This window comes from Halichoerus grypus, chromosome 5 (genome assembly GCF_964656455.1).
Source record: "Halichoerus grypus chromosome 5, mHalGry1.hap1.1, whole genome shotgun sequence".
In the NCBI taxonomy this organism is placed as follows: domain Eukaryota; kingdom Metazoa; phylum Chordata; class Mammalia; order Carnivora; family Phocidae; genus Halichoerus; species Halichoerus grypus.
Genome location: NC_135716.1, coordinates 94,043,353 through 94,065,904, shown reverse-complemented (window position 1 = coordinate 94,065,904; position 22,552 = coordinate 94,043,353). Strand labels below are relative to the sequence as shown.

At 41.8% G+C, this 22,552-nt stretch overlaps 1 long non-coding RNA gene across 1 annotated transcript; it reads right to left on the bottom strand.

Annotated features, from left to right (window-relative positions):
* Window positions 1-7,677: 7,677 nt before the first annotated feature.
* LOC118533294 (uncharacterized) lies at window positions 7,678-9,718 on the bottom strand. Its single transcript, XR_013447534.1, has 4 exons — window positions 9,649-9,718; window positions 9,194-9,346; window positions 8,565-8,665; window positions 7,678-7,786 (listed from the first exon to the last, which is right to left on the bottom strand). It is a non-coding gene; the product is annotated as an uncharacterized LOC118533294 (long non-coding RNA).
* Window positions 9,719-22,552: the final 12,834 nt, after the last annotated feature.

The window sequence follows — 22,552 nt, the reverse complement described above, 5'->3', positions numbered from 1 at the left end:
TAGAACACAGCATGGAATGGTAAAGAGATTAAAACCACGAGATGCCAAGGCGAACCAAGAAACAGACTGTTAACTTTAGAGAACAAGCTGCTGGTGACCAGAGGGGCAGGGGTGGGGGATGGGTGAAACAGGTGATGGGGATTGAGGAGGGCGCTTGTCGTGATGAGCACCGGGCGTGTATGGAATTATGGAATCCCTATATTGACTATATTGTACACCTGAAACTGTTACACTGTATGTTAACTAACTGGAATTTAAATTAAAACTTTTTAAAAAACCTATGAGATGCCAGTTAGAAAACACAGAAAGTAGATGGAAAGACTCCAACATGGCCCTCGTAGGAATTCCCGAAAAAGAGAATAGAGAGTGGCAGATAAGACCTATTTGTGGAGAAAATGGCTGGTAATCTTCTGGACTTGAAGACCAGTAAAAGGGTACAACTAATGCTGAGCAGGATAGATTTCTTTGAATGCCTTACGTGATCTAGCTCCTTACTAACTCCATGACTTCATCCTCTATTGAGTTCTTCCTCACTCACTCTGCTTTAGCCATACTGGCCTCACTAATCCTTGAACAAAACAAGCCCACTCCTACCTTAGAGCCTCTGCACGTGCTCTTTCTCTGTTTGAAATGCTTTGCCCCAAGATAATCTCTACAGCTCATCACTCACATTCTCTTTAAATTTCCCTTCAAATGTTACCGTATCACAGAGACCTTCCCTGATAGAAGCAAATAAGTATTTGCTTAGGAAATGAATGACTGAATGGGTAGGTGGATGAATACTATCCTTTCTCAATTGCCACCTTACCTACTACCCACATGTACGTGGTACTTAGGACAGTGCTGGGTGCATGAATAAATGTCCAGCTTAGTTTTGATGAAAAAATCCACGTAAAGCCCTGTGTATTTCCTAAAAGCTGACATCACTGTGTACGCATATGAATTTATATTTCGTGACAGATATGTTTGATCTATTTCCCTTAGAAGTTTCACTTTTATAATAGGACAATTAAATCATGGAATTATAAAGCTTAAATGGGCTTTAGAGCTCATTAGCTAAAACTTCGATGTTTTACATTTGAAAAAATGGCAGCCAAGAGAGGTAAAAAGGACTCACAGCCAAGCAGTTTAACAGAACCAGAACTAGAAGTCAGCCTCTTGACTCTGAGTCCAGTGTCCTTTTTACCATGCTATGTGTCTGCTTTATCCTCCTTGCATTCTGAGAAATTGGGTCATAAATAATCCTATTCCCCCAACGACAACGAGCATCTTCTTAACCTCTGTGAACACATGTGTTGTTTCCAGGTAACAATAGGTTACTGCTACCTGCTTTGGAGAAGTTGGGGTTTCCAGGTGCCACTTCATTGAAAATGCAATTTTAACGTGTTTTTATTTCTACAGCTTCTTGTCATTAAGAGCCTATAATTAAAATAATTAGAAGAAGAATCTTGCCTGTTAATCAGTCTACATTTCAATAAAACATTTTAAAATTCACAGTCCAAAGCTGTTACCTTATTATTTAAGCATGAGTTCTATTATATAAATTGTCACCACAGCACAGCCAACCAGTTATTTATAGAAAAAAATCTGTTAGCTTTTCCTTGGTAAACCAATGTCACTCTATGCTGAAGTTATTGAAGAAATTATAGGGAGACGGAAAATGGGTTGGCATCCCCCCAGTGTAACTGGGCTCTGGAAGATTTCCAAAGCCTCTTTTGGATGCAGTGTACGTCAAGAGGGTTGAGAAGAAACAGAGTTTTGCAGCAGCAGTGAGAATTCATGGTGCTAAATTTTGGGTGTCATGCATACATATATATACACACAGACATATGTATGTGGTGATAGTGATGAAAAGATTTTTTTGAGCTGCTATAATTCAGGAAGGCTGCATTCCAATGGTACAACTGGGTTTGAGACACTAAAAAGCAATGACAATTATAATCGCTATAACCAATTTCTCATTATATGTATTCTGTTCTCTATTTACTGTAAGCCTGTCCCTTCAGTCCTCCAGAAGCCCTGTGCTAGAGCATTTCTGTAGGACTACTCTATTTGCATTGCCCACGATGCTGGGCTTTGCATGACCTAGAAGGGTCTGGGCTGGAAGGCCGCTAGAGCTCACACACAGGGTTTAGAACTGATGCTGTATATTTATTTCATGACCCTGCTAACCCCACTAAACCCTGGGGTCCTGTAAGCAATAGCTTCTTTCCAGAAGCAAGATGATAATACAACTAATGAGAATGAAATTCCATGTCTTCAGAAATAAATAATAGTATTTTTAACAACCAGCATGAGATAAACATCCCAGTTGGGATTTTAAAACATTTTTTGAAAATTATAAATCTTCCTCTAGCTCTGGATAAGGAGCTTTATGACAAATTTGTGGAGTTGGTGGAGATAGAAAGGAAAACGTGGAACATTTGACCTCTTTCTGTGACTGATAGACTCTAAGATGTACCCCCCCACCTCCTATTCTCCACATCCTCATGTGACCCCCCTCCCCTTGAGTGTGGGCAGGACGTGCAACTTGCTTCTAAGCAACAGAATATGGCAAAGGTGGTGGAATGTCACTATTGTGATCACGTTATATAAGATTGTAACTTCCGTCTCTCCAGCAGACTCTCTTTCAGTGTACTTTGACCAAGTACATTGCCACAGCAGAGGCCCATGTAGCAGGAAACTAAGGGCAGCCTCTGGCTGATAGAGGCCCTCAGGAGTTGAGACCCTCAGTCCAAACAACCTGCGAGTAACAGAATGCTGCCAACATCTATGTGAGCTTGGACGCAGACCCTTCCCCGGTCAAGCCCCAGCTGAGACTCCAACCCTGGCTGACCCCCCGATGGCGATCTTGTTGGAAACTTTGAAGTGGACGATGCAGCCAAGCTGTGCCCAGATTCCTGACTCACAGATTGTTTTCAGCCACTAAGTTTGTAGTAATTTGTTATATAGCAATAGATAACTATTGCACGCCTCAATGATAAAAGGGCTGGCTGGGAGGGATGTTTCACATGCTGAAGAAAGAAGGAAAAGATGTAGAAAATTGAAAGGAGTCTGGGCACAGACCCAGAGGGCCCTGGGTTTGAGTCCCTGCTATGCCATTTAGTGTCTGAGTGACCTAGAATTAGTCCCATGTCTTCTCCAAACCTCAGTTTCCATATCTCTAATACGAAGATATTTTCTGCCTCATCCTGCTATTTGCAGGAGTAAACCAGGTACAGTATTTAGTAGATGTAGTAAACCAGATAGTGTATCTGACCAATGAAATGTTTAATAAATGCTACTTATCACCATAGCCTTCCCCTTCTGGAACAATTACGGCATGATACAGCTAGCCAGGTTGGTTTTGCTGGCTTTTTTGCTCCCTCCAGTTGGGATTTTATGTTTCAGAGAGGCTGAGTGGCCTTCCATTCAGTCCTGAAAAGGTTTTATTCTCATGGGTATTATAAATGTTCTCTTCTCAGCATGTGACATGATTATCTAATTCCGTTTTGTCTGAAGCAAAACTAGGGAGATATGGGAATTATGGGGTATTAAGAATCCTTTTTCAAATAAGGAAACAGATGACATTCCCTCAGTGACATGAATATCTGACCTCAGCCCTGGTACACGAGGCAGCTCTGCACGAAGAGGCTTCATTAGCTGGCTAAGCGCACGGAGCTGTCAGTCACAAATTTCCAGCAGCCTTTTGCTTTCTTCGTCTGCATTAACATATTAGAAATTGCGAATTTTTTATCCTCCACTTAAATGGTGTGAGTAAACGCAATAGTAAAATACTTCAGTCTGCAATGCAAAGATTTCTTAGACTCTGCTCAGACTACACCTATCCGACAAAAAGAAGCTGTCATTTCGTTTGCGTGCCCTGCCTTGGTGACTCACAATCAGTAGAACTTTATACTTAAAAGTAGTCCATTTGGGAAACCCAGGAGAAAAGAGATCTGCTTTGTAACTGTATGATGGATATCTGGATGACAGGAAGGCTGGCTTGACCCCTTTTCAAGGAGAACCCATCCTTTACCCTCATGGAGAATTATACGAACGCACTCACCTTTGAAGGTATAGACATGGGACTAATTCAAAATGTGTATCCCTGCCATCATTCTGTGTATAAGTTGATTGGTTGAAAGACGGGATCAAATCTTGGCTCTGTTGCTTAGTTTTGTGCTCTCAGGGCAAATCACTTCATCTCTCAAGGACTTGGTTTCCTCATATTTATACTAAAATGGAGAGAGTAACTAGAATCTCGAAAGATGGGTGTAAAGATGCACTGAGGTAAGATATGTGAAGAGGCCCACCTCAATCCTTGTCTTCTGCGTACACATACTAGGGGACGGAATCAGTTTCAGGAGAAACATTTTAATGCTTCTCTTTTTCTCTATATGCTACATTTCCCTCCTGTCTGAGCAATAAGCTATCTAGTACAATGCTCAGAGATGTCCCCTCTGTTCCGAAGTATATTGTAATTCAAAAGATTTGCTTATGATGCCCTATTAACGGAGATAATAAACCTAACATTTCATTGAGCACTTGCTATAGGCAAGTGCTTAGCATATATTCGTCATTCAGTCCTCACGGTAACTCCACGGAGAAACGGAAGCCCAGAGAGGTTCTATGACTTGCTAAGGGCCATGCAGCTCGATGGAGTTAGGAATCAAGCACAGTTCCCTGGATTCAGAGTCCACACTATAGCTGCCCAGGAAGCACCACCGTGTATCTTCTGCAAACGCTTGTTTCTCGGGTACTCATTCTCTAAAGCAGTGGAACCAGGGAAACGGGGAGCAAAACGTTTTGCAAGTGGGTCGTTAGATGCAACGGCAGTTGGTGGCGCAGACTCACTCACGCCTTGGTTCCCAGAGGCGTGTGTGCTGACTTTGGGGGAAAGAGCCCCAGGTACTGGTCCCTCCCTGGTGAGCACATACTTGCAGTAAACGTAATGCTGAGCTCTCTGCTCTTGCCATCTGACTGGTACCTTCAAAGGTGAGTGCGTTCTTAGTAGAGAGTGATCACTTTAACTCCCATTTATAACTATATTCTTATGAGAAATATATTATCACTATGAAAGAAACCATTCAAACGGCAGGGCTGCCAAATACCTGTACCTCCACCAGCTTCTGAAAAATTACATAACCCCTGTGAGCAGCACTGTCGATAAGCAGCTTTAATATAGTTTGTATTTTCTTATTTTCCTTTAGAATCACTGTGATCCACGGGCCTACCAAAGCCTAATCTATCCAAAGCATCAGTAATAAATCATAAATATTTATAGCATTTAATCATGAGGCAGCCCTATATTATTCAGCAGCTCATTAAGCACCCAGCATGCTTATAATCCAATGGCAAGGTCTGTGAATGGTGTCTTCTGCCCTGGGCTGCCTCTCCCCTCTTCTGTAGGAAAAAAAAAAAAATCAAGAATGCACGCGCACGCTTAAGTTGGAGCAGGTGTGGACGGAAGTCAATTAGACAACACCATCCCCGATGTCCTAGAAATGTATAATTTAACAGAACAACCAAACGTGTCCTCCCTGCCATCCCATTACAGAGGGAAGAAGGGAATGGCGCGGTGGGGTAGGGGTGAAGGGAGGAAGACAAACAATTACGGAGCCCTCCTGTGAGCTAGGCAATAATAGTTGGAACATCACATTTACATTATTAATGACTCTATTTCACTTCGATTCCCATATTCCCTTTGTTTTATTATTCCTGAAAAGAAAATACCAGATATATTACTCAGTGTACAAGAAGAACTAATAATAAGATCCATTCCAGTGTGGAACGGGGGCTCCCTTTGGAGATACGAGTCTTATCACTGGCAGTGTTCGAGCAGAGGCGGGATGCCCTTCTGGGGGGGGGGGTTTGAAGAGGGGATTTCCTAACAGAAAAGATGACCAGGATCCCTTCTATAGCAAAGATGCAAACCTCCTTTTCCTTTTCTGCAGAAGAGGCGGGACCGCAGCTTTCCCACGCCCAGTTGTAGAGAGCAGGGACCACGTGACCCAGTTCTGGCCAGTGAGATGTTTGCAGATGGGGAGGGGTGGGGGAGGCTTTTTTTTTTTTTTTAAAGATTTTATTTATTTATTTGACAGAGACAGAGATAGCGAAGGCAGGAACACAAGCAGGGGGAGTGAAGAGAGAGAAACAGGCTTTCTGCCGGGCAGGGAGCCTCATGTGGGACTCGATCCCACGAGCCTGGGATCATGACCTGAGCGGAAGGCAGACGCTTAACGACTGAGCCACCCAGGCGCCCCGGGGGAGGCTTTTGAGATAAGGTTTTAAAAAAGAAAGACTCCTTGGAACCCTCCTTCACTGCTGGGGGGAGGTAAAGTGGTACAGCCACTTTGGAAAACAGTGTGGCAGTTCCTCAAAAAGCTAAAACATAGGGGCGCCTGCGTGGCTCAGTCAGTTAAGGGTCCGCCTGTGGCTCAGGTCATGATCCCAGCGTCCTGGGATCCAGCCCTACATCAGGCTCCCTGCTCAGCAGGGAGTCTGCTTCTCCCTCTCCCTCTGCCCTTCCCTCTCATTTGTGCTCACTCTCACTCTCAGTTAAATAAATAAAATCTTAGGAAAAAAGGCTAAAACACAGTTACCATGTGCTTACATAAAAACTTGTACACAAATATTTATAGCAGCGTTATTCAGAATAGCTCAAAGTGGAAACAACCCAAATGTCCATATAACCTTAAAAACATTGTGCTAAGTGAAAGAAACCAGACAAAAAAGGCCACATACTGTATGGTTCCATTTATATGAAATGTCCAGAAGAGGCACAGGGAAAGGGGACAGTGGTTGCCACGGGCTGGGGGAAGGGGCGGGAGATGCGGACAGGCTGCTAATGGGTGCAGGTTTCTTTTGGAAATGATGGAAAGGTTCTGGACTTAGATAGTGGTGATGATTGCACAACCTTCTGAATATACTAAAGACCACTGATTTATATACTTTAAAGGGGTGAATTTCAAGACATGTTAATTACATCTCTTTCAAAAAAGAAAGAGGGGCACCTGGGTGGCTCAGTTGGTTAAGCATCTGACTCTTGATTTCTGCTCAGGTCATGATCTCAGGGTCATGAGATTTAGCCCTGCATTGAGCTCCTTGTTCAGCGGGGAGTCTGCTTGAGATTCTCTCCTTCTCCCTCCGCTCCCCCCCCCCCAACCTGCTCATGCACATGCTCTCTCTCTCTTAAAAAAAAAAAGAGAGAGAAAGAGAGACTCATCTGGCCTACCAGTAAGGCCTCTTGCCTGTTGTCCTTTCCCCCATTCCTTCTCTTCCATCCTGGAATGAAAATGGTAAGCAGGACATGCGGCAGCCACATTATGATAATGAAGACAAAGACCATTTGCTAAAGAGGTTGGGCAGAAGGCGTCAGGGCCCAGGAAATGCCCTGCTCTCTTAAGCTACTGTTTGTCAAGTTTGCTGTTGCTGGTAGCTGAATGTAACCCTTCCAAGTAATAGACCTCCCAACTTTAAGATTTTATGAAAAGCCAATTACTGTTAAAACAGAAAGGAATTGAGTTATGAAAGGTGGTATGTAGAGAGATGTAGAAAAACAGTTCTTCGCAAGGTGTAATTTAAAGAGGATTCCCATTTTATAGAGATGTTTAGTACTCGTACTGTAACAAGTGTTTCAGTTTATGATGCTACACTGTAACAGAGTAATGGAGTGTGAAACATGTATTTAAAGCATTTTTAGGAAAATACAATAAATACAAATAATTACCATTACAACCATTCCATGAAGACATGCTATGCAGTCAAAGATGAAGAGTCTAGTTTTGGATTGTTTCCAAAGTGCCTGCAAAGAAATTCATAACGATGGGTTCTTGTTATATCGCTAGATAAGACAGAAGACATTTAAAAACTACAACTTGTTAAGCAATAAATAGCCATAATCTGAGTATAAGGGGAGCTATTATGAGTGAAGACAGTATAAAATATGTTGACATTTAAATTCTTCTCTGAGATATTAGCAAGTTCCAGTGCCATTTTAAACCAAACTTTCTGAAATCTATGCTCATAAATTCTCTGTCTAGTTTCACACATTTTTATTGAATGGACAGGTATCTTAACATCCCCCTGTGACTGATCTTCTGCCCCATCCCAATGTTATAAAATTCTGGAGTTCTGAATTTAAAAAATTGCTGACTAAATGAGTGCATTGTGTTTGGGTTTACATATATTGGCTCTAGCAAACAAAGTTTGATTCTTGTGCATGATTATTCTCAGAAATAATTCATGTGAAAAGAAAGGTGGTTCCAAAATCTTTCACTCATCAGACATTTTAAACCACCAGAGATTTTGTTCAAAGACTGAAAAATCAAATTAATCACATATTTGCTTGAGTGAATAACGGACAATTACGCCGTGAATTCAAACAATGCTGATGAATTGAACAACATGAATTCAAACAACACAGGCCAAGACAGTTTTTTTTTTCTTAATTAAAGTTTGGGGAAGAGATAGAAAGAGACAGAATATGATAATCTGGTGAATATCCCCCAAATTTCTTCTTTATTTTGCTTCCGAAGACCCCATCCTGAGTGTTTGTCTTTATGGAAGTGTAGATGACTCACAGTTTGGAAAATGACACTGTTCTTCACGGGTCATGTCTTGAGTAATATGTTTTTCAGCTGTGCTCATTTGGTTTCAAATTCAATAGGTATGTCACCTCCAGCTGCACAAAGAGCAGACAAGCATGTGTGTGAAACCCCACTGAAAAGTCTCAGAGATTAGGGCGCCTGGGTGGCTCAGATGGTTAAGCGTCTGCCTTCGGCTCAGGTCATGACCCCAGGGTCCTGGGATCGAGTCCCGCATCGGGCTCCCTGCTCCGCGGGAAGCCTGCTTCTCCCTCTGCCTCTCTCTCTGTCTCTGTCTCTCTGTCTCTCATGAATAAATAAATAAAATCTTAAAAAAATAATAAAATAAAATTTCTAAAAAAAAAAGTCTCAGAGATTACAGGAATTTAAGGAATTATTATGGTGATGGTGTTACAAGTGACATTTTATATCTAATTGTTCTGTTAATCTTTCATTCTTTCTATCCCCGTGGGTGTATCAGCTCCCAAACCACTCTCTTCTGCAAGTTCTTTGGGTAAATGTTCAGTAAAAAGGCCACATTTGGTGTAAAACTGTGAAACTGTGGACAGTAATTTTTCAGGGACTAAAAATAATTTTTAAAAAAACCCCACGATTTCTACACTCACCAGTTCTTTCTATTCAAATGATGTCAACTCATTATATTAAACTGTAGCTGATTGTTTAAAGGCTGCGTGCACGGTTAGCCGACGGGGTCCTCGAAGGGTGGATGAGGAGGTTATCAACTCAGGCGCCAACTGTTTTCGTTAAGCTCTGGCTGGCTTTTTACAGCAGGTACAAAGAAGAGAGAAATACTGTGTCACAGACAGGAGAGCGGGGAGAGGAAAGGTGGCTTCACCATGCGTGCAGACATCCAAGAGCATGCTTCCTAAGTATAGGTAGAAGACATATGGAATTCCTCCAAGGCTGGAGATATTTTTTAGGGAGGAAAAGAGAAAATGAATATGTTTAGCTCGAAAGGAGCCTTTGCTGATGAAAATAATCACAATAATTAGTCATTGCATCAAAAATATACTGTGGAGAGTTGCTCAGCTGAACAATTACTATTCTCCACCCCACTGACCTTTTAAGAAGCTTCATCTTGTAGTTAAATTTCACGTTCATCTCCCACACCATAACCTCGACTCCTTTCAAGGGATCAGTTGTGACGCATGTTTTTGTGCTGAGATAGGCTTATAAATACACACAGATGTGCTAACGGGAAAGTCATTAGAGTCATATCCAAATGCTACAGCTACCTTAAAATAGCAGTGCGTTTCTATTACATACTCTTTAATGAGTCCGATGCGCGTTTCCTTTATTTATTTATTTATTTTTGCCTGATTTGTTTTTCGCTTTTCTAAGGAGCACTGGGGTTGGAAAGAGGGCTTCTCGAGGAACTCAGTTTGTGTTCCACGATCACGCTCACGCCTGGAAAGCCGGTGATCTCCATGTGGTGGTAGGAGTAGGGATCTGATCCCTCAGGGACTTGGGGACAGAACTCTGTCCCCTCCCCTCTGTGTCCTCCAGGGTTCACACAGCCCACTCCTCAAGTCAACCTGAGTGATCTTAAGAGGAAGCAGAGGACCAATTCCTCTTACCGAGGACTTCACGCCCCTCAGACAGAAAGGTCGCGAAAGTGATATTAATAAAATCCAGGATGATAATGGCCACTTTAAGGACAAGTCAAATTTTAATATTTTAAAGAATTGCCCTAATATTAAGATGATGAAGATGCAGAGCCACATTAAGGGAACAGAACTGTTCTGAACATCTGAAAGGAATGAATCTTTAGAAGAAAGAAAAATCACCTTGGGCCAAATCTATGCGACTTCCATGTTGTTTTTTTCATTAGTGAGGGAATGTTACTATTTGTGTGCTTGTCATAAAAAAAAAAAAAAAGGTGTTTTTTTTCCTTCCCCCTTGTGAAATACTACAGAATTAGTCAACTCTATTTTCATGACAGAGCTATTAGAGAACATCTAACGCTTACATGGTGTAATTTGGAAAGTGATTTCCTAATATGCTAACTTCAAAGGAACTTTGAAATCTCGGAATGTAAGATCCAGCCCCATGTCAGTCTACCAAAGCACGATTTAGTGGCCTGTTCGGGCTGTGTTTTGATAGGTCTTTAAGAAGCAGCCAAGTACTGAAGGCGGCATTCTGAGGAAGCACAGTCCTCGACACCAGCCCCCTAATCTTTCTCTCTATGAAGGTGTCCTGCTTTATGACTCCCAGAGTCCAGCAAACCTCCTACTTCCATCTACATCTGCCGGCATGTCTCATGTTTAGTTCATTTTCCTGCTCCCTTAGGACCACAGCAAGGAGATCCAGACCTTTCCTTCAGGCCAAGGACTCCAGCCACAAACCACGCTGGGTGGAAGTGATGATATGACCGCCTTTCTTCCCTAGCTTTTATTATTATTATTTTTTAAACTTCTCAATAGAAGGAGGAATGGCAGGAGAGGCAGCAAAACCAAACAGCTGCTACAGATCTCACTTTCCATATGTAAGCTGCTGGGGTGGCGTGAATGATTAGGCCAGCTTCAAAGGGAGCACCCCGCCTTATCACCTCACTGAAGAGCCATGAGTGATGGCGCAGGTGTGGTTTCTCAATGGCCATGCCCATCTGGCCACGTGCTCTTTGAAAGTATGTGTGCATGGACAAGGCTGCAGGTGTTTGCTTCTGGCAGGGGTGCGGGGGGGCGGGGGGGAGGTTGGTGTGAGAGACAGATAAAGGTTCTGTCTTGCCTATCCTGCACGAAAGAGCATTTCCCTAACAGTTCAGCTCTCATACATATGTAAAATCTTCTAACTGGAAAATATCATCCATTAAATTGTTCAAGGTCCCCTACTCAAAAACCTCTTTGACAAATCATTTTCAGAGCTCAGTGTCAGAAAAGGTTTGTCTCTCCTGAATAATTGGCCTGTTTGCTTCTCCTAGAAAAAAGAGGTTACATAACTCATCATATTTTCCTCTTTGCCTTGGTTACTAGGAAACTAAATTTTGGATGCAAACACTGTAGCTTTCTTCTTCCATGTTTCTGCTAAAATATAATTTTCACCTCTCTTTTCCCTCCCCACCTTTACTCCTCCTAAATCTGATAGTCCCGAATGCTATTCAAAACCAAACTTGGCAGAGTTTATAGAAAATAAACTGAGAAAAACAGTAACCACTCACATGAAATGTTCTAGAATATTTGATCTATGTAGTTTGCGGTACAGACTTCTTACTTTTTCAAATTCCTACCCTGTGCCCTCCCCACCTCCTACTCCAGACCCCCTTTTTAAAAAACTGGAACAAATCAGAAAGCAAAGTGATACCTTCATTGGGTCACAGGATTCCGAAGAGTTCCTTTGAAGGAAACTCTGAGAGAACCATTTGATGATAAAGGGGTGTTTTCTTTTCTGCCTTCTTTTTTGCAATTGAATTTGCTGGACAGAAAGCACATCTGCCTCATTAAAACTCGTATTAACCAAGTTACAGCTGATTTTTCTGCATTTAAAGTTGAACTCTGTTTCTCAAAATTGGGCATTTGTGGGCTGTCATTAAGTACCATGTCCATAAATCCTTGATTATCAGGGACTTTCTAGATTTCAAATATTCTGATTCTTTCCCATGAAAAAAAAAGTCCCAGAAATTCCAGTAAATTTGGTGTTCACAATGTATCTCACAAAATGTCTCTTATACTTGGTCACAGGACAAAAATCCCAGGTGAAATTACATCTCCTGATTTGGAGCTTAGAGAATGTGGCCACCAGAACCCCCAAAATTTTTTTTCTGAAGATTTTATTTATTTATTTGACAGAGAGAGACACAGCGAGAGAGGGAACACAAGCAGGGGGAGTGAGAGAGGGAGAAGCAGGCTTCCCACTGAGCAGGGAGCCCGATGCGGGGCTCAATCCCAGGACCCTGGGATCATGACCTGAGCCGAAGGCAGACGCTTAATGACTGAGCCACCCAGGCGCCCCGAGAACCCCAAATTTTAAAAGAGGTATAATTAGAGAGGCATTTGTTATTGCAATCTGCTATAAGAGAATGGCTCTGACCTGTTGCAGAGTCTCCCACATTAGTAATGAAATCTTGGCATTCATAATGACTGACGCCTAATATTTTCTTACCAAGACCATTACTGATAATGACCACATTCTTCCCCAGACAGAGAATCATTCCAAGGAAGTCTGGGATCCCATATAAGACATGGTGTTTTATGATAATAATCCTCTCTGAGCCATCCATTCATAATTAGTCCGTTCACAATTATGATGTTAAAATAATTTGTTCTGGTAATATACCTATATATATTACTATTTCCATTTTATAGATGGAAAAAACAGAAGTTCTGAGATGGCCAGTGGCTTGTCCCAGGCTGCCTGGTAAAGTTTTACAGCCCCTTCCCCAGTGCTCCGCTTCTCCTGTGTACAGAGGAGTAAGGTGGTATTGGTATTATCCCCAGCTCTGCAGCCTGTAAAGGTTAGCCAGATTAATCCGCCTCGGGCCATACACAAGCACTGAGTAAGCATGGGTGTGGATACCTAAAGGGGCAGTCCCATACCAAATAGCTACTAGCCTAGGTATGTTTGAAGAAGGGTGTTCTAGGAAGAATTTATAAAGCTGAGTTCCAGAAGTAAAGCCTTTTATGCAACAATCCTATTAACATTCTACAAAACTGTTTAAAATCGATGAGGTCACTCTAGCATATCACTAAACATACAGAGGACACTAATAATTTTGCAGTGATTACTACTGCCCAAATGAAGGGCCCAGGCAATTGCTGAGGCAAAGTGAACATTGCTTTAGGATTTTCCTATGATCATTAATATTATCAACACAAAGAACGCAAAACAACAGGTTTTGGAATTTTGGGTGTTTGAATTATCTGAATAATTACCTCGAAGTTAACTATTTTGTATGTATATTAGATGGAGAACTGAAACTGATTTAAGGAATTTTAATTTAAAAAAATCTATTCCTCAGGGGCGCCTGGGTGGCTCAGTTGGTTAAGCGACTGCCTTCGGCTCAGGTCATGATTTCGGGGTCCTGGGATCGAGTCCTCCGCATTGGGCTCCCTGCTCCGCAGAGAGTCTGCTTCTCCCTCCGCCCCTACCCCTCCCCCTGCTTGTACTCTCTCTCTCTCTCTCAAATAAATAAATAAAATCTTTTTTAGAAATGCCTATTCCTCAAACTGGCCCTAATGATAGCATTACAAAAAATTTTTTTCAGTATAGCTGACACACAACATTGCATTAGTTCCAGGTGTAGAACATGGTGATTCAACTTCTCTCTGTGTTATGCTATGCTCACTGCAAGTATAGTTACCATCTGTCCCCATACAACGCTACTGCACTATCATTGAATATATTCCTTATGCTGTGCTTTTTATCCCCAGGATTTATTCATTCCATAACTGGAGGCCTGGATCTCCCACTCCTTTTCACCCATTTTGCCCATCCCCCCATCCCTCTTAAGAGAGGTCCATCTGATGTTTCTGTTGGTGGACGCAAAGGGAAGAGGAAAGCCTGCTTTCTAGAGAGCCAACAGCATTGGCTTTCACTCTCCCTGAGCACCAGTAAGTATCAATACGGCTCATTACTTGCCCCCTGTTCTCTCATCCTTTTCAGGATCTCGAACCCATTGTTAAGGAAGAAACCTTCTCCTTTCTTCAAAAGGTTGCTTTGAAGAACTTCTGTTTTTGTTCAGCTCTGTTGTTCTTCCAATGCCCTATGCCTTGTGTGAGAAAATGAAGATTGTTTGCATTTCAAATTCCAGAGGTTTGCCTGGTAGAGATGAAACTCTGGCTGGGGTGTTTTTCTTTGTTTGTTTTGTTTTTTGGATAATTAAGATTGGTTTGTATCTTGGACAAACATTCTTCTCATTCATTAAGAGAAATGTAATCGACTATTCAGGCATGGAACATCTTCAGAAACTGGAGAACCGGATCGGCCTCTCTTGGCTGGTGAGTTACTTGTTTCCATTACTCTTGGCCTAGGTGTATTATCAGGAGCAAGGTTCCAGCTTCAAACATTTGGTCCTTAATCCCACATATCATTTCTTAAAATTACCAAGATGATTTTATTAAGCAAACTACTGAGCTACTTCCTGGATATTGCCAATGGCATAGACTTTTTCTCTAGAGGGAAAAATTAGTTTTACCCTTGGGAGTTTGGAACAATTTTTTATTCTTTCACAAAGTTACAGTGGATTTTCTTGGTTTTTGATTGTTTTTGTTTTTAAGTAGGCTCCACGCAGGGCTTGAAGTCATGATCCTGAGAGCAAGACCTGAGCTGAGATCAAGAGTCAGACGCTTAACTGACTGAGCCACTGAGCCACCCCAAAGTTAGGATGGTTTCATACTTGACCTCCTAAATAAGAGTATATTTTAAGGAAACTGCTGAATGTTTATACTCAGGTAATAGAAAGAAAGATTTGAGAAGTAGAAAACAAGCTTCATACCCATGTACCCATGGGGAGTTTATTAACTAGATGGGACAAAGACAACATAAAAGTGTTAAGTGAACAATTACATATGAAATGATAGAAACTCTGGAAGGGAGGAAGTACGTGTGGAGTCCTCTAGACCAGTGGTCTGCAAACTTTTTCTGTAAAGAGTTAGACAGTAAATATTTTGGGTTTTGCAGGCCAAATGGTTTTTGTTGCAGTTATTCAGCTCTGTTGTTTTAGTACAAAAGCAGCCATTGAGAATAATGAGTGTGATTGTGTTCCAATAAAACTTTATTTATACAAACAGGCGTTGGGGGCCAGCTGGATGGCTCAGTCGGTTAAGCGCCTGCCTTTGGCTCAGGTCATGATCCCAGAGTCCTGGGGATCGAGTCCTGCATTGGGCTCCCTGCTCAGCGGGGAGCCTGCTTCTCCCTCTGCCTGTCGCTCCCCCTGCTTGTGCACGTGCGCTCTGACAAATAAATAAATAAAATCTTTTTTTAAAAAAAACAAAAAACAGGCGCTGGGCCAGATTTGGCCACAGACTTGCTGACCCCTGCTTTAGACTAAACTCCTCCTAATGCAGAAACCTCTTGTAGCAGCACCCAGCGCATTCATATTTGCATAGTTATAATACCTGGAGGTTTTCCTTATACAAAGCTACACTGTATCCACCTGAAACTCCCACCCACTGTGACCACCACCATCTCTGACCTGGACCACGCAGTAGCTTCCTACCTAGTCTCTGTGGTTCTACACTTGCCCTTCCTACAATCTAGTCTCTGCCCGGCAGCCACTGGAGTAAACCTTATAAAATGTGAGTCAAATCACGTCATCTTCTAGCTCAAGGAGCTCTGATGGTTTCTCATAGCATTTAGAACAAGTCACACGATGACCTTGGCCTCTAAGGCTCTAAATACCTGGTTCATGATTGTGTCTCCAACCTCATTTCCTACTACTCACTGATCTCTGACTACATGAGCTTCTCAATATTTTTCAAATATGCTATCCGCATTCCCAGCTCAGGGCCTTTGCACAGAATGTCTTCTCCCAGACATCTGCAGGTCTTGCTTCCTCCCTTCATCCAGGTCTCTATTCAAATGTCACCACGTCAGAGAGGCCTTCTCCCACTGCTTTATCCATCACGCTCCATGCTTTCTTTTCTTTTTAACTCTGTGCTATTTTATTTCAGAGCACCTAGCACTATCTAACATTATGTTATAAATATGTGTGTGGAGCTCTTTTTATCATTTGCTTCCCCACAAATCAGTTTTACATTAGTTGGAATTTATGAGCCTTGTTCACAATTCTATCTCCACTGCTTAGATCAGTGAGTGGTGTATATCAGGTTCTCCCTAAATATTGGTTGAATACATGATAAGTGTAGCTTTGCCCTCTGCAATTTCCAAAAATACATGTGACCCACATATAGTCACTCTTCCATATGACAACCCTTCTACATATGAAGGCCAGCTCTCCATTTCCCCGAAATCTCCTCGTGCCCAGGGCTGTGTAGCTTTCCCATCTGTGACATCTGGCATTATCCCCTCAGGCCCAATGCCTGACCATGCTCCTTAAGGTTTGACCTTGGCTCTTGCCTGCACTTGCTCATCAGATTATATAAATCTGCCCCTGGCCACTCTGGGTACCTACTTTCCCAGGTCCGGTTTGATTCAGGGGAACTTTATTCCCTGAGGTTTGCCCAGGCACTTGTGAAAGGGAATCAAGCACCTAGTGTGCAGACATCTGTCCTTCCTTTTGGCGACTCAGCATCTGTGTTTGAGGAATCCCCCACCTTCTGAGACAGAGCTCTCTACTCAGCACAGAAACTGCAATTTCCATAGGCTCACTTTCCCAGGCATCCTTACCTCACGGCAAGATGCTGTCACGTGACCTAGGCTTCGCCAATCAGATACTCTCGCACCGAACTTAGAGCAAAATCCAGTGAGTCTGAGAAGCAGTGGCTGCCCAACATCCATTCTGGTGACACTGGGACAAGCGCAGCCTTGACACTCATCTCAAAGGCGGAGATTCTAGTGCCCCCAGCACTTACCTTCTAACTCACTGGATCATTTGTTACTACATTATGTTTATTATTTATTGTGCTCCACAGAAGATCTTTGCGGTGTTCATTTATGTGTCCCAAGCATCTAGAACAGGGCCAGGTGTATAGTAGGAACTCAATAAATAGTCATGAGTGAATGCACACTGAAATGACACTCTTTAATCTGTCAGATTGACAGAAACTAAGCCTGATAACTCAAGGTTTATCAGTGGAAGTATGGGAAATAAACATTTGCATATTGTTGGTGAGATTGTAAATTGCCTCAGACATCTTTTAGGTCTAAAATTTTATACAGTTCCGGGGTGCCTAGGTGGCTCAGTCGTTAAGCGTCTGCCTTCGGCTCAGGTCATGATCCCAGGGTCCTGGGATCGAGCCCCACATCGGGCTCCCTGCTCAGTGGGGAGCCTGCTTCTCCCTCTGCTGCTCCCCCTGCTTGTGTTCCCTCTCTCACTGTGTCTCTCTGTCAAATAAATAAATAAAATCTTTAAAAAAAATTAATTAAAAAAAATAAAATTTTATACAGTTCCACATCTAGGAATTTATTCTACAAAAGTTTATCAAGATCTTAATTCAAAGATGTTCACTGCAGCATTATTTGCAATAGCACAATATTGAAAAGAACCTAAATGTCAATCAATAGGGTACTGGTTAAAGAAAATATCATATATTCACAGAGTAGAGCTATGTGCATTGACATGGAAAGGTTTTCAAGATCCAGAATAGTCTGATATAAATAGCACCCACTACTAGTTTGCAAAGACTTTTAATTTTTTTAAAAATCAGAACGGTATAGACAAGAAAGCTTTTATAGTGGTTGCTCTGGGGAAGCAGGGAGGTTTGGGATTAGCAGAAAGAGGGAGATTTTTGCTTTCTTAGTTTATGCCCTTCTAAACCATTTGGCTTTTTCTTTGTATGCATGTATTATTCATATTTTTAAGAACAAAGAAAATTAAATGAGATGTCATTTTTAGTAATCGAGTTAGTGAAGTGTTTTGGTTTTGTTTGTTTTTTTTTCAAGATTTTATTTATTTATTTGACAGAGAGAGACACAGCGAGAGAGGGAACACAAGCAGGGGGAGTAGGAGAGGGAGAAGCAGGCTTCCCGCCGAGCAGGGAGCCCGATGCAGGGCTCGATCCCAGGACCCTGGGATCATGACCTGAGCCGAAGGCAGGCGCTTAATGACTGAGCCACCTAGGCGCCCCTGGTTTTATTTATTTTTTGTAATGACAATACTGTATGCAGGAAAAGATGGGAAATGGATTTCCCTACATCACTAGTGGCATTATAAATTGCTACAGTCCTTTTGGAAAGTGATAATATGTAGCAAAAGCCTTAAGTAGTCATATCTTTTAATGCTGTACAATTTCGTAGAAATCTAACTGAAGGGAATCTGTCCCACATGTGCAAAGTGCTTTATATATAAAGGTATCAATCAAATTACTATTTTAAATGTTCCCAAATTAGAATTAACTTAAATATCCAATAATATATTAAAGAACATCCACAGAAAGTTAATATCTAAATATTTAAAATGATATTTACAAATTTTGTTACAAGATAAACATGTTTAAGGTGTCACATTAAGAGAAAAAATTATTTTAAAAAAGAAAAAAAATGTATATCGACTGTTAGATATAATGTATAGAATGATTATAATCATGTTAAAAAATATTCCTAGAAAAAAAATACTAACAACAAAATGTTACTAATGGGGGGCAGAACTTTTTCCTGCCCTGGTTTTCTATTTTTTCCAGGTTATCTGTAACAAACATTTCTTATGTTATAAGAGAAAAAAAATAACTGTCCTATAAAGAAGGAAATGATGCACCTTTGTTATGATTTGTTCATAGTCAACCTATGCTGATGTTATATTGATCTACCAGTTTAATTCCTAAATTAAATGCTCATTGGCCATTTCTAAAAATTGACTATAGCATTTTGCCAAGGACCAAATATCAAAGCTGTTGATTTTTATTATCCCAAGATACTAATTGCTTGTTACCAAGTGCCGCTAGTTTTGTCTTCTAAATATTTATTGACATCACCTCTCCTTTTCTTACCGCCTGCCCCCACTGTTGGCCCTGGCTAAAGCTTTTATCCTCACCACTCTCTCAGCTTCATTCTTGTTTCCTCCCATTTTATCCTGCACTCTGCCTTGAGAGTAATCTTCTTACAACCCTGACCTACCACATGATTGATTTGCTTAAGCCTCTCCATGGCTTTTATGGCTCAAGAGCCATAAGAGTTCATGTTCCTTGGTGAGCTTGCAAGGTCCTCCTGACTTGACCCCTGTCTACATGTCTCCATCTCACTTCCAGCTCTAAGAATACATACGTCGTCTCTGAGGTCACACTGCCACTTCATATCTCCTTGACTTTGTTCACACTGTTGCTTCAGTTTGGAACCCTCCTTACCTGCTAATACTCCACATTCCTCAAGTGTCAGCTCCTCCAAGGAGACTTCTCTGACCCAGGAGGCTGAGTAGCCCCCCTCCTGGTTCACACACACACACAACTGCTTCCCCAAAGTAAACAGATCAATATCACTTGTATGTTTCAAGTAAACAGATCAATATCACTTATATGTTTCTAAAGGCTTTCATATGTAATAACACCTGTAACCCTCATAATAACCCTGTGAAGTAGGCAAGAAATATATACTCCCTATTGTATGGACAAGAAATGCAAGATTCAAGGAAAATATACTTGGCCGTGGTGACACAGTGCATAGGGTGGAGTCAAGACCAGTACCTAGGTGTTCAGATCTCTTTTCTTTCAAGCTTGCTTCCTCAGCTGCTAGGATTAAAGAGGTGTACGTGGAGAGGCCGAGGAGTTAGTAGGGAGAAGGAGGATCTAGCTGATGGAGAATCTTGAGAACTAGTCTAGGGAGCTATTTTGGCTGGTTAACCACCATTTACTGAATATCCACTCCATTCCAGATTTGGTGCTAGGCATTTCATGCAAATTGCCTTGCGTAGTGGTTAAGAGCCAGACTCCAGAGCTCAATGCCTAGTTTGAATCCCGGCCCTGCTACACCATCCAATTCTCAAAACATTCACATTTTATGTATGAAAAAACTGAGGTCCATATAGGTTAAGTTGCCCAAAGCCACATAACTAGTAAATGGTAGAGACACTTCAAGTCCAAGTCTGTCTGATGCCCTTTCTTTCTTTTTTTTTTTTTTTTTAAGATTTATTTATTCATTTGAGAGAGAGAGAGAGGCAGAGAGTGAAAGCAGGGGGAGAGGCATAGGAAGAGGGAGAAGCAGACTCCCTGTTGAGCAGGGGCTCGATCCCAGGACCTGGAGATCATGACCTGAGCCGAAGGCAGATGCCCAAGCATCTGAGCCACCCAGGCGCCCCTGATGCCCTTTCTACTACATATAAGACCCAAGTGGCTAAGAGAAGAGATTGGGCTTTGGGGTCATAAAGTCATCGGTCCATACTTTCTGGTGATGAGATCTTGAGAGTTGCTTGACCTTCTCAGTAGCAGTTCCTGTAGCTCAAAGTGGTAGAACCTACCTGCAGCAGCACAGTACCCGGCATGTGTGAAGGGACCACATATGTTGATTCTGTTTCTTATGCCACTGCATTGCTGAGGGACACAATGGAAAGATGTTCGTGGAAACTCTTCTTGGCAGCTGTGTAGAAGGACTGGGGTAAAGGAGGCAAGGGGCTGTTCAACAACCTGGATGTGAGGTTGCGAGAACTTGGTGGAGGATGCTGGCTTTGGCAGGAGTGCAGGGGAGGAAAGAAAACACTGAGCTCCCAGGTGAGAAAGTGGGAATTGTGAGTGTGGTTGCTAGAAGCTTTAGGGTCCTGCGAATTCTGATGTCTTACATTCTATTTTATCCTTTTCGATTCTATAGATGGTATGTGTTTTTAGAGAAATATATGTTCCATCAAACGTTTTAGCATTGTATTTTTAAAGGCTATCAATAAATCTCAGTAATGACAATGATTTCTACTAACTTCATTTCATGATCCAAGTCTTGAACTTTTAATCTATGTTATTGATGAAATTAATATGAATTATGGATATTTTTTAAAAGTAGGCTCCACGCCCCCTGCGGGGCTTGAACTCACAACCCTGAGATCAAGACCTGAGGTCAAGAGTCAAATGCTCTACTGACTGAGCTACCCAGGTGCCCCAATTATGGATACTTTTTAACCCAATTGAAGAAGGGGAGATTCAGTTAAGATTTAAAAACCCCTCAAATACCATTGTAACAGCCTTCAACCAGAAATCCACATCTGTCAAATGGAATCATGGTGTAACAAAAACTCAGCCAGACATAGTCTACAAGGTCCAAGCAGGGAGAAATAATGCCCAGTAAACGTTAAGAATTGATGGCTAAATGCATTATGTCCCAAACATATGCTGGATTCACCCCCTTTCTCCCTTGAAGGTCAGGAATCATTTCATGGAAGCTAAGGTTGCAATTTAGAAAAAAAAAAAAAATTAAGGGATACATGTTATTTTCACTGAAGCAGAACAAAAGAATTGTTAAATCGGCTTGGTTTCTTCCCCTAACATGTACACTCTCAAAATGAATCAGCTAATAAGGTCTGTTCAGTAAGACTAGATAAGCAATACATTATCTGGCACATTTATTATGAAAAGTGATTGTTACCTAGACTAGCAGGGAAGAAGACATGTTGTGTAGGGATTGACATAGACAATTTGTTGTAACCAGACTAACAAAACCCTGTTATTAAGGGGTATAATGTGAGAGACTGAACGTACAGCAGGACAATGGCCAGACCATATATAAAAATAGAGCTCCGATCCCCAGCCTGCAGCATCCTGCCCACAAGACCAGCTCCTTATCTACAATAAACCACCCAGCACTCCAGCCCGCTGTAAGTCAGACCTGCACAATGCCAGATTGCTATCTCTAGTAACAATCCGGGAAGCTCAATAATAACTTCCATAACAACTGGCCCCAAATGGCCAGGACATGATTAATGACTGACAGCCTCCCTAAATTTTGTTGCTGCTTCTAACTTAGGACTCTAACAAGAGAGCACCAATAAGTGCCCTCTTTCTAGTTAGCCTGTCTACAGCTTCCCTAAGCCAACAGCCTCCAGTCAGGGCACACCGGAAGCCTTCTTCTTTCCACTATAAAGCTTTCCCACCTCGCCGCCTGCCTTTGCATCTCTGCCAAAATGCAAGTGACGGTGGCTGACTGTCTTGCTATATAGCAAGCTGAGAATATACAGCATTTGCTTTTTATTTTTTTAATTTGGTTAGTCTTCATTTATTTTTATACTTGAGAACATAGAAATAATGGTAGAACTCTTGGTTTTAATGGTGCTAAAAAAACAAAATTCAATGGAGTATATTTTAAAGATCTTCTTGGCTTTATTCAACAGTTCATGAATTGAGCAGCATTCCATCTAGCTGATAGAAAGGAGGTCCAAAGCGCTCTACAAAATGGAAGACTCTTGTAGGCAGAAGGAGGCGGGACAAGGAAGTTATTGC